This window comes from Tupaia chinensis, unplaced genomic scaffold (genome assembly GCF_000334495.1).
Source record: "Tupaia chinensis unplaced genomic scaffold, TupChi_1.0 Scaffold000612_1, whole genome shotgun sequence".
NCBI lineage: Eukaryota > Metazoa > Chordata > Mammalia > Scandentia > Tupaiidae > Tupaia > Tupaia belangeri.
The window spans coordinates 5,009,569-5,022,204 of NW_006160131.1; the positions used below are offsets into that span (position 1 = coordinate 5,009,569).

At 55.8% G+C, this 12,636-nt stretch overlaps 1 protein-coding gene across 1 annotated transcript in view; it reads left to right on the plus strand.

Moving 5' to 3' along the window:
* STK10 (serine/threonine kinase 10) overlaps positions 1–12,636 on the plus strand; it is a gene marked incomplete in the record, with an annotated part of 115,765 nt that overhangs the window by 558 nt on the left and 102,571 nt on the right.

The window sequence follows — 12,636 nt, forward strand, 5'->3', positions numbered from 1 at the left end:
GGCCAGCCGAACCCCCCCACCACCACCACCACCTCCCGTGAGACTGCGATTCGAGGCACGCTTTTAGAGAGGCCACACGGTGTGCTGTAGGAGTGCCGAGGCCCTGGGGATCGAGAAACTCGGCTGCGCCTGGGAGGGATGGGACTTGGGGACACACCTGAAGATGAGCCAGAAAAGGGGGGCAGGGCTAGGTGTGGCCCCTAGAGTGAGAGGTGAGACATGAGAAGGTGGGCTGGGGCAGAGGGAGAAGTCAGGGTCTTGGAATGCTGAGCCGCAGGGAACATACTCGGCGGTGTAGGTGGGAGTCACAGCTGGGGAATCTCCCTGTCTGCACTCACCGCTCCCCTGCAGGAAGATGGGCAGAGAGCGTTTGTGCAGGGGTGGGTGGGGCAGAGCTGCTCAAATCGAATCTAGACCGTAGGCAACAGGCCTTGTCTGGTTTCTGCTCCTGTGAGCACATTCTGACTGCGGAGTTGTTTGGGGGACCCAGACACCTACTGCTTGACTGCACCCCTTCCTCCATCTCCTTTCCCCTAGGACAACTCACTAGGAGACGCCCTCTGCTTGGGCAGCTGGTGTGGACCTAGAGGAGAGAACCACCTTCCTGAGCTGGCTGGCACTCAGCGTCCTGCAGCTTGTAGGCCATTCTGATCCACCGGCGCGTTTCAGGGGCCTGGACCACAGAATGGCCTCCAGGCCCCTCTGGTCAGGACTTTTCCTCTTTAGGCTCCTTACCAAACTGTGGTTCTTGGACCACCAGCGTTAATCAGCATCATCTGGGTGTTAGTTAGACTTGCAGTTTCAGGCTCTGCCCCAGACCTACTGAGAATCTAATTTATTTGTTTATTCATTCATTTAAGAGTTCTTGCCGGGACCAGCAGTTAGCGTAATGGCTATGTCGCTGGACTCCCATGTAGTCTACTGCGATTCGAGTCCTGGACCTGGTGGCTTAAACTCATGCCAGGCGCGTGTGCATGCGTGCCCAAGATCCTGGGAGGAGAATGGAAGAGAAGGGATTGCGGTGTGGCCATCCCCCCTGGGGGGTGATTTCTTTCTTTCTATTTCTCTGTTTCTTTCTGTCTGTCTGGCGAGCCACACGCCCTATAGCAAAAACCTCTCCAAAAAAAAAGAGTTTTTGCCATAGGGTGTGTGCGCTCACCCGAGAGACAGATAGGGAAAGCGAGGAATCACCCCCCCTGGGGGAATAGCCATGCCACAATCCGTTCTCCTCTCGGGATTTGGGCACACATGCACACGTGCCTGGTGTTTCTCAGGCTGCCACGCTCCAGACTCGAACCACAGAGTAGGCCATAGGGCCTCCAATACCTTAACTACCACGCCACCGTTGACCCTAGAGTTTGCATTTGAACAAGACCCTCAAGGACATCAACCTGAGGAGTACTGCACTAGAGGCTTACAGGGGCCACCTTGTCTGTGGCCACTGCTGAGGCCTCCTGGGGTGCCTCACCACCGCCCCTCTGAGCCCGCGCTTCCTGTTCAGGGTAGGGGAACCCCACTGAGCAAGGTCCTGTGGTTGCAGAGGCAGGCCTTGGTGTCACTCACACCAGTGGCTTTTGAACTGCCTTGATTTGCTGCCCGGCCTGGCCTGAGGGCTTTGCATGCACCGAGTGGCCTGCGGGCTCTCCCTCGCTCTTCTCAGAGGGTCTTCCTGCGTGTGGCTCCAGGAAGAAGGCCTCAGCCTTGGGACTCCCTCAGGTCAGCCTGCCAGCATCCTGGCCTGCCCTGGACAGAGCCTGTTCCTGTAGATGGACTGATGACTGGAGGGACAGCCAGGCCCTGGTCAGCTCAGCATGGAGCCTGCCTTGTCCAGAAGGTTCCACCGGTGCTTCTCAGGGCGTGCCGTTGGCGCCAAGTGTTTTCTCTGGTGGGGGGTTTTAGTCGTCTTCTGATCCCCGCCCCTCCATGTAGCCTGGCTTCATCCAGCCCATCTCCCCAAAACCTAAACGCAGAACTTTGTTTTCACACTGGTAAGAGTTCCCCTTGGCATACGCGGTGGTCATTTCCGCAACGTTAGCCCTGTAAACCCTGCCCCCTGCAAGTTTCATACAGAGGAGCTCATCCTTTTCCCACGTGTTGTCTCCTGGTTCTCCAAAGCTCACGGACCTCTTACGAGGTGAGCCCAGCTCTCAAAGCTGTGAGCTGGTTCGACCACAGCCCTCCCGGCCCTGTGATTTGCTCATAATTTAGTCGGGAAAAGCTAGACCGTGGAGCTGTGTGATGACTAGGGCGCCTGGACAGCTTAGTCCCTGCATGGTCTTGGTGCCTTGCCCTGGGAGCTGATCCAGCCCCGTGCCGTGTGTGGAGATTCTGGGGCCCAGAGAGGGGAAAGGATTAGAACCCAAGGCTCTGGACTTCTGTTAACACTTTGTCCTTAGTCACTAACTAAGGAAGACCCACCCTGAATCAATAGGCTTGTTGCTCAGGCGGCTTGCCCTGGATGCGTGCTGCTAACTCGGCCCTTAGAGTTGAAGCTGAAGCAGGCAGTGCTTTTCCTAGGCAGTCTAGTCAAAAAGCATGCCTCTGGCCTAGCCTGGTCACGTGGGAGGATGAACCAAAAATCCTATCTGGGGTTTATGGCTGAGACTAGAGATTCTTTTTTATTTTCCATAGGGCACATGCGCTAGCTGGAGACAGACAGACAGACAGAGAGGGAAAGTGAGAAATCGCCCCTGCGGGGATGGTCACACTGCAGTTCCACTCCTGCCTTTCTGCCTTCAGGATTTTGGGCACTCATGCACCTGTGTCTAGAGTGATTCTCAAGCTATCATGTCCGGGACTTGAACCATGGTTGGCCTTGTGGGAACCCAGTGCCTTAACCACCACGCCACCTGCTTGCCCCAGATTCCATTTTGATGCGGTGCCTGGGAAAGGGGTGGGCAGTGAGCTGAGCTGCACCGTCTCCTCTCTTGGCCTAGAAGTAGCTGGTGTTTCTTCCTACCGCCGTGGTGGTGAAGGCCTCTCCGAGGACTCCCCGACCTCACCTTGGAAGTCTGAGTTGGGCAGCATTGTCCGGAGAGGCCTCTGACCCCAGATTCCTCGATGAGTCTTAACATGAGTGGTCCTAAGACACAGAGCCCTGTTTTTCCCCTCTTCTCCCTGATAAGCCTTTTTCATTTGTTTAAGAATTATTTTATTATTACTTTTAATTTGACCAGAGAGAGAGAGAAGGAAAGTGAGAAAGCAAGCTGCTGGGTCTGGGACTCGAACTGTGGTTGGTCATGTGGGAGTCCAGCACCCCAACCACCATACTACCTGCCGGCCCCACCCTAAGGAGCCTTTATTCCTCTGCCTCAGGAGAAAAAGAGGAAGATAGGATTGATTTTGTGCAAGGTCAAGCTCATCCTTGCGCAGTTCCCATGTGACTGTGAATTGGTTTCTAAAGGAAATCATTTCTAGCCTATGACTAGAATGCAAAGTAAAGCCCACAAGCTAAGTGGCTTCAGAACTCTTTCTTTATTTTTAAATTTGCCATAGGGTGCATGCCCTAGCTGGAGAAAGATGGAGAAGGAGAGAGAAAGTGAGACAGCTTGGGGCGGGGGTGGGGGGTTGGGGGACAGACAGACAAAATATAGTCCCTTCTCTAGTCTCCCCTCAGGATTTTGGGCATGCTCACACATATGTCCCGTGTGTTTTCTAAGCTGCCGGATCTAGGGCTCGAACTGTGGCAATCGGCCATATGAGGTCCAGCTGCCTTAACCAACACCTCACCTGGTTGGCCCTGGTTTCAAAATTCCTATAGCTGAAAATCACCTTGGTTTTGAAGACAAGGTAGAAAAGGGAGGCCAGGTTTGGGAGGGGAGTGGAAAGGGCCGCCTTTAGCGGGGAGTGCTTGCTGCCCTGGGTAGCCCATACTGCCCTGAAGTGTAGGGCAGGGAGTGTGCAGGGATGAAGAGCAGGGTCAGCAGGACCAGATGGTTTTTCTGCTTCTTGAAAATTAGTTTGGTTTTGATCTTTTGTTGTCTTTAAACTTTTAAAAGGTTCACTATTTTACAAAATCAGCAGTATACCAAAAAAAAGGAGCAAAAACCGAAAAGGAAAAAAATCCACCTGAAGTTCCAGTGCTTGCTGTTGACATTTTGATGTATTTCCTTCCAAACTTTAAAGATGTTATCGTGGCTTGTTTCTCCGGCAGGGTTGTAATTCCGTGTGTCTGCGGTGTGTCATGATGGCTTGTATTCCTCCAGCCCTTCCGGGTCATTCCTTCTGGGATTGCTCAGTACCCTCCTGACTCTAATCTTTTGGATATTTCATAATCCCTGCCCCTCCTTTTTTTAATATTAATAAGTTACAGTTGTTTTAGTGCTTAGCACCAGGAACCGTGCTAAGCACTTGGTGCAGTTTACAGTGTACGAGCTACTCCGAGGAGGCGTCTTCAACAGGGAGGTTACAGTGCTGGATCGCACAAGACCGAACGGAGTGAGCAGTTTGAGTCCTAGACCTGGGAGCTTGAAAATCATGCAGGGTGTGGTGTGTGTGTATGTGCTTGCCCAAAATCCCAAAAGGAGAGTGGAGAAGGGACTACAGTGTGGCCATCTCCCCAGGGTGTGATTTCTCACTTTCTCTATTTCTCTCCAGGCCAGCACCCAGGCCCTATAGCAAACCAGAAAAAAAAGAAATCTACTTCACTGGTGCATTAAAAAACAAAGTTCAGGACCAGCAGGTGGCATGGTGGTCGAGGGGCTGGATCCCACGTGGCGGGGTGTGTGGCTTCGATGTACCCATGGGTGTTCGAGGTGGGCTGTGTGCTTTGCATATTCTTTCTGCATCCTTATCAGTGGGGTGACGTTTTCTGCATTCACCTGGTACTTATAGACAGAAAAGTGCACACGAACCAACCTCAGCGTTATGATAAAATCACACCTCAAATGCTGATGGCATTGGCACTGAGTTGGTGACTTTAAGACAAGCATGATGCCAGAACTGAATGTCTGGTGCTGAAAACTGCATTTGTAAACTTCTTTCTGTATTAGTTTATTGTTTATTATTTATTTTTTTAAAGAGATTTTTACTATAGGCACATGTGCTCACCAGAGAGACGGGAAGTGAGAAGCCACCCCCTGGGGGATGGCCATGCGGCAGTCCCTTCTCCATTCTCTTGGGATTTGGGGCATGCATGCACACATGCCTGGCATGAGTTTCAAGTCACCAGGTCTGGGACTCGAACTGCAGTTGGCCATGTGGGAGTCGAATGCCTTAACTGCTAGTCCCAACTGCTGGTCCTGCTGGTCCCAACTTCTTTCCGTATTTGAATGATTTGTCAGGCTACACTCCTAGAAGGGAATGATGAGGCCGGAGGGAATGCCTTTTTGAGGGTGATTTTCTTTTTTCTTTTTTTTTTTAATTTGCCAGAGGGTGTGTGTTCTTATTGGAGAGAGACAGAGAGAAAGAGACGGGGTGAGACAGAAGGAAAGTGAGAAATCAAGATCCAGGGGTTGATCCTGTCTCCATTCTTCTTTTGGGATTTTGGGCACACATGCCGCCCCTTAACGTGTCTTTTAAGCTTCTGGGCCCAGGTCCTGAACCATGCAGTTAGCCATGTGGGATCCAGCCCCTTAACCTCCGAGCCACTGGCTGGCCTTGAGGGTAATTTTCTAAATTAATTGAAGTAAGATACTAGAGGTGCCTTTGTCCTTTGCTCTCGCTGAGGCCGTTCCTAAGTCCTCCTGGACCCTGCAAGGGTCAGGGGCCTTTCCGGCTGCTCTCAGACCTCGGGCGCCCCTGGGAGCTGTGCTGGCCGTGGGGGTGCTTGACATCCTGCCCTCCCCACCCCTCTTGGACAAAGGTTAAGTGAGGTTCGAAGCTGGCAGGCTTTCACCTCCTCTAGGGCCCAGTAGTTGAAGGCCCGGGCTTCCGGCTTCCTCAGGGGCTGCCGGGGCTGCCGGGCTGCCCGGCCTCCCTAGCCTCCCTCCGGAAGGAGCTCTGCCCCCATGCAGTAACCTTATTTCCGCTCAGCGAGTATTTTTAAACTGAAGTCTGTGCTATTGTGAGCTGGTTCCTGACTCCGTCCACAGACGAAGGTGGTCTGTGCCTCCTAGGCACGAAGCCTGTCCCTGGGGACTCCTGGGGGGGTGAGCTCCAGGGCTGATGGGCTTGAGGGTGAAGGGAGCCAAACAGATAGCCGACCTCTGACCTCCACCCCACCCCGGCCTCCTGAGGTTCCCCAGAGCGAGGGAGTTCCTGGGGCAGTCACTCCACGGCCCCCAGAACCACCCTGGGTGTGCATTCCAGGCCTGCGCTGTGGTTCAGGGAAGAGATTCAGGGCTCCGCAGGACCTGGGGCCCAGCCCTGGCCCTGTTTGACCCCAAACAATGACCTCAGCCTCAAGCGCGGGTCTCGGTGGTCACAGGCTGAGTTGAGCCAAGGAGGGGCCTGATCCCCACCCAGCAAGGGCCCAGGACACAAAGGTGGCTTATTTATTCATTTATTTGGTTTGTGACAGGGCACATGTGCTCTCCAGAGAGGGAGAAAGTGAGAAGGTCCCCAGGGGACGGCCATGCCATAGTTCTCCCCCTCCACTCCCTTCTGGGGACTTTGGGCACTCACACACCCAGCATGTTTTTCACGCTGCTGCGTCTAGGACTCGAACTGCGCAGTGAGCCGTGTGGGATCGGGAAATGCCAGGCCACCGCCTTCCCCAGTTGGCTTCTTATCGTGTATGTGCTTAGTATCAGGCACAGAAGGTCCCGTCAGCTGTCGCTACTTGTCTGGGGACAGAAAGGCTCTCGAGTTGGCAGCCGCCTCCGGCCAGGGCTGCCCCACCACACATATGCTGCCCTTTACGGAGAACGGATGGCAGAGGCCGTCCTGGCTTCTGCCTGCTCGCTGCCAGGCCCCGCCCACCCCCACCAAACCCCCAGCTTGGCAACTGGAGGTGTCCCCAGGCATGCTCATTACTCTGGTTGGGAACCACCGCCTCGCGGTGACCACTGCGGTGGCTCCGTGCACGCAGTTCCCATTTGGCGGCTGTGTGATGGCAGGTGTGTGTGCATGAGGCTGATAGCATCCGCACCCCTGGGCAGTGTGAGTCCGACGCCGGCTCGCACACGTAGGGCGTCACCGCAGTGTGTGAGGGAGGAGAGGAAGGTGCTGCCTGCAGGGGGCAGTGGAGAGGGACAGCAGGCCCTGGGAAGCTGGCACCCAGTGGGGTGGGAAAAGAGGGTGGGGGTGGGCCAGCCCCATAGTCCAGTGGTTAAGGGAGCCAGATCCCACGTGGCCAGCCATAGACTCTTAGCCCAAAGCAGGGGCCAGCTCAGTGTGCCTCACATGCCAAGCCAAGCCGTACAGACGAGGCAGGGTTTACCCCAGTCTGTGCCTATCTTAAGCCCTGAGGGTCTGACCAAGGCAGCCCATGTACCGTCAGAGGATGAGGCCCTGAGCAGAGCAGGACTGTCCTTTGCCCGAGGTGACATATTTGGGGCCGTCGGAGCCAGGTCTCCTGGCTGCCGAGGTAGGGTGGCCTGGGAGGAGTGCAGCGTGAGTCAGAGAAGCCACACCCGGGTGACAGAAGCAGGTGGGTATGGGAGGGAAGGCCAGAGCGCAGAGAGGGAAGTGACTTGTGCAAGGCGACCAGCGCAAGACCGGACGTGCAGGGTGGGAGCTCAGGAGATTCTAGGGCTAAGGTGTGGTGGTCAGGAGGGGACAGCACAGTGGGAGGTGGGCGGGGAGCCTGGGCCTGGCAGGCAGCTGGTGGCTCTGAGCCCGAAAAAGGTGGCTCAGAGCCCGAGCCATTCCTGAAATCCAAGCCTGGCCCTGCCTCCTGTGGGGGTGTGATCTGAGACAGTACTTCTCTGCCTTCATCCCTTGAGCCTCGGAGTGGGCAGTGGTAGTGGTGTAGCCGCCTGGGGTATTTCAGCATGAAGTGTCCAGCCACGGTGGCGGGGTAGCCCTGGTGCACCCCTGTGAGGGGCGTCCATGAGCACCTCTGCGTGCGGGCCCTCTGGGCAACGAGCGGGAGCTTTGTGCTCAGCTCCCCTCTGTCCGGCCTTTATTCTCCGGTCCCCACGGAGGGCAGGAGTTAGGGTCTTCACTCCACACCTGATGCCACAGAGGCCCAGAAAGGGACACAGCTTGCCCAGGGTCACACAGCTTTTCTGTGGCAGGGCTGGGCCTTGAACCTAGGTCTTTCTGGCCAGGACCTTATGCCTTTTTCTCTACATAGCAGAGGTAAAAACAAAGGAGCTTTTGGGGCAGAGAGGGTCCAGGGTCACTTCAGTGGGTGTCTCCCTGTGGCCTCAGGGTGTTTGTGCCCTGGAGTGTGGCCTTCTTGCCAGGCTGGCCTCGTCTGGATGGCCTTGGTGGCCTTTTTTGCAGAGGAAGTGGTGACGGAGCAGGCAGAGCCAGCAGAGGAAGTGGCAGGGGAAGGGGGCGGGCGTGGGGGTGAGGAAACTGCTCTTGAGCCCCTCCTGGAGCCCGGGGGTGGGGTGGGGTGGGGGTGCTGGGCTGCTCTGGCAGCTCTGTGGGGCCTCCTGCCTTGGCACTCACCACACCTACCTCCACTTCTCGCCTCTTCCCCTTTCTCGTCTTCCCCTTTGCTGCCTCCCCCCAGGTCCCACATGTACTGCTTTTTTCTTATTAATAGGCTGTGCCAGAGCAGGCTGGGTGAAGGGGTGAGGAAGGGGCGACTGCAGTGTTCCCCCAGCCAGCTTCTGTCCAGTGCTGGAGGAGCTGGAGGGAGCCACTTCCTTTCTGCCCCAGGACCCTTGCACCTGCTGTTCTTGGCCTGCCACCCTCTGCCTGTGGCTCTGTATGACCAGCTCCTTCTCATCCTCTGGGTCTCAGCCTGTCCTGGCCACAGTAGCATCTCCCTGTTGATTTCCTGGTGCTTGTGTCTGTCTGTTTCCTGCCCTCCCTGCAGAGGACAGTCCCAGAGGCAGGGAGTTACCATCCTCTGTGTCCCGCCTCCCACCTACAGCAGGGCCTGTCTGCGGCAGCCGCTCCCCTACTGCCTGCTAAATGCATAAAGGACGTGCTGGTGAATACGGGTCCTGGGAGCAGTTCTTTTCAAGCTGCCGAGTCCAGGACTTGAACCGCTCGGCTCTGTAGGATCCAGCTGCATTAACCACCATGCAACCACTGGCCGGAGAATCAGTTCTAAGCTTTCCCTTAGCTTCGCTGCCTGTTTGCTGAGTGCGTGTGGGTGAGCACTTTACCCCCTGAGCCTCAGTACAGTGAGCTGCAGAGTAGAAATTGTCAGGACACTTGCCCAGAGTGGGTGAAGATGGAGCCGCGGGGCCAGCCCTGGACACTCAGTCACGTGGCTGTGGTCCCGCCATTATAGCGTTGCTTGCCGTTGGTCGGAACCCCGGGCCGGCAGGCAGTCCCGTGTGGTGGCCGACTCCTCTCGGCTGCTGGAGGGCGCTCCTGGCAGATGCGGTGGGATCGGCCGAGACCATGCTCTCTGCGGAGCCGAACACGAGTCCCTAAGGTAGAGGAAGCAGAGTGAGGGCTCAGCCTGTGGCTAGCCCACCGTCGGTCAGGGTGGCAGAGACAGACCAGGGCCCAGGCGGGCCGGGGCTGGCGCAGAGCGGCCCTCGTCCGGGGAGGGAAGCCAGGCTGCCGTGTGCCTCCGTTCTTGCCTTCCTGGAAAGCTCTAGACGGCCTTGTCTGGGAGCCCAGGCCCTACTCTTGGCCCCCTGAGGCTGTTGCCACCATCAAAGCTGGCTTTGTCACTGGGAGGCAGTGACCCCATCAGAGCTGGCAAGCCTCCCTGGTCAGCTCGAGATTCTTTCTGCTTTGCATTTTGGGCTCTGGTGGGGCCCGGAGCCCTGAGCGCCTCACAGGTCCCCCTTCCTCCAGGATCCTCGCTGCCAGCACGCCCCACTGTGAGTCTGAGGGGGGAGTGCCTCTGCTGGCGAGGAACTTGGCTCTGTAGGGACCGGGGCTGGCCTGCCCGCGTCCTGGCCTGCCTGCTCCCCCGCCTGCTGTGTCCTGGTCTGCCCATGGTGGCCACTACGTGTGCCTGCAGAAGACGCTGCACGGGCCTCGCCTCAGAGGCTCCTGACTTGGGGACGCTGTCTGCCCCCCAGGTCCCGGCTGAGCCACTGGCCTGCTGGGCAGGTGGCGTCACCTTCTTGAGTTTTAGTTTTCTTCTCTGCTAAATGGGGGTGGCAGTGCCTCTCTCAAGTGGGACATGGGTGTCTGGTTTTTGTTTTTGTAGTTTGCTGTGTGTGCCCTCGCTGGAGACACACAGAGAGAGGGGGAGCGAGAAAGCACCACAGGGGGATGGCCACACTGCGACCTCTTTTCCTTCATTCTCTCAGGGTTTGGGGCATCCACGCACGCATGCCCAGTGTTTTTCAAGCTGCTGGCTCTGGGGCGCGAACTGTGCAGTTGGCTATGTAGTATCCAGCACCTTAACTTGCACACCATCTGCTGGCCCCAGTGTATGTATATGTATATGTATATGTATATGTATATGTATATGTATATGTATATGTATATGTATATGTATATGTTGTGTATATATATCCATTATATATACAGATATTTATGTGCTATATAGAAAAACACGTCATGACTTTTCCAATGACTCTATGCGTATGTTACGTGTGTAATATATATCTATATATTATATAAACGTCTTTGTTACTAAAGCACTTGAAAGAGTATTATTCTTTGTTTTTTTTTTTTTTTTTTTTTTTAATTTGCCCGTGGTTTATGTGCAGTTGCCGGAGGGAGGGAGAGAACGCACCCTCCCAGGGGAACCTGGTCACGCTGAGTCCCTTCTCCACTTCCTCGTCATATGCACACATACCTAGCATGTTTTTCAAGCCACCAGTATTGGGGTTCAAAGTGTGGTCAGCCATGTGGGATCCAACTCCCTTAACCACTAGGCGGTGGGGCCAGGCCCCAAATTACTGTTGGTTAAAAAAAGGGCCAACCTTAATCTCTCTTGAGTTTTGAGACTGTCTGGAAAACAGAGTTGTGGAAAGGCCGCCTCGCAAGGTGGTGAGGGTTAGGTGAGATGCCGGAAGTGCCTTTCTTGTGCTAAGGGGCAGAGGGGGCCCCGCCTCGCTCTCTAAACTCCCCCCTCCCTGGCATCTCTGCGCTGTCCTCCTTGGGTAGGAGGGAGCAGCACCCTATCCCACCTGTGGGCCAAGCCGTGGTCACCTTCCCGACCCTCACTGTTAGAGATCTGGGGCTAGATTTTGCGGCCTGTTAGGTGCTGAGGTCCGAAGGCGCCCACGTCCCCGGCCATGTTGGACAGGTTGCCACTTCAGCCAAGGCCACCATTTGGTGTTTTGGAGGCCGGTCCCATTGGGTTCAGGCTTTGCTGCCTAGGAGGACTCCGGAGGCCCAGCCCTTCCCCTGTGCCAGGGTGACCCGCCAGGTGTCTCCTCAGGGGAGGGGTGGGGGTATTGGTACATGTCACTTTGCTTTCGTGCTTTGTAATCTTTGCCACCCTGAGGTGTCGCTGTGCAGAAACTCGGCTGTCTTGTCATGGGGCTGAACGTTGATGAGGCAGGGGCTGATCGGGAAGTGGGTGCTTTCTCCTTGGCAGGGCTCAGTAACTGTGGGTCCTGGCCGGTTAGGAGGTGCCGTCTCCCAGCCGGGGGCAGCCGGAGGCAGCGTCTCCACCTGCCGAGGAGCACTTGGACTTGTCACTCTCCTCTCCTCTCTTCTGAGGAGGACCTCATTTCTCTGTTTGCAGGGAGACAAGTGCCCACGCACTCGTCCATCTGTCCATCGATCCGTCCGCACTGGAAGACACTCAGTGCACAGTGTCTAGATGGAGTAAGATACACGCTGGTGCGCAAGGGAACATGGTTTAGGCTCTTGGAAAGAATTATACAGTCCGGGGACAACCAGTAGTCTGCCAACTGACAGGGTGGCTTACGGGTTCCTCAGCGTCCCAGAAATCATCCACACCTGTGTCAGGAAACGGAGCCCCATAGCCTGGCTCCCCAAGTGCACTCAGCCGGAATGTGGAGCTGAACGTTGAACCCGGGTCTTGTGCGGTTTCCATTCCACTCGAGGGAAGTCCGCCCATTTCCAATGGTGGCCATTTTTAAGTTGCTGAGATGGGGACGTTGGATGGAGTGGGTTAGGTCTCTGTAAAAGTTACTTTCTGGAGGACAGCGTCGAAGGAAGGAGAGAGGCTGGTGTCCATTGAACCTAGCAGCAAGGTAGGCTCGAGTGTCTTGGGAGGAAAGGAAGTTAGAGGAAGTGGTAGCTAGCTACTCGGACATACATTTATTCCTCACCCCGCCCGCGTTCGCCTACTCTCCCACCCGCCATTCACCCTGCTGCCCACTCTCCCATCCTTCTGTCCGTCCCTCACCCGCTCACCCGCCCTTCCACTCACCTTTCTACCTACCTACTTGGAGAACCCTCATCCATCCATCCATTTACATCCATTTATCCACCCGTCTGTCCACCTGTTCATCTGTCTCCCATTCACTCACCCCCCTTTCTACCTACCCATCCACCTAGGTACTCATCTATCCTTCACCCCATTAGCCCCCCATCCCTCCCCATCCATCCCATCATTCATCCCCCGTCCGTCCCCTATCCAGCCCCCATCCATCACTCATCTGTCTACTCATCCATTCCCCATCCATCCACTCATCCATCCACTTACCCATCCCCCATCCATCCCCATCCATCCCCCATCTA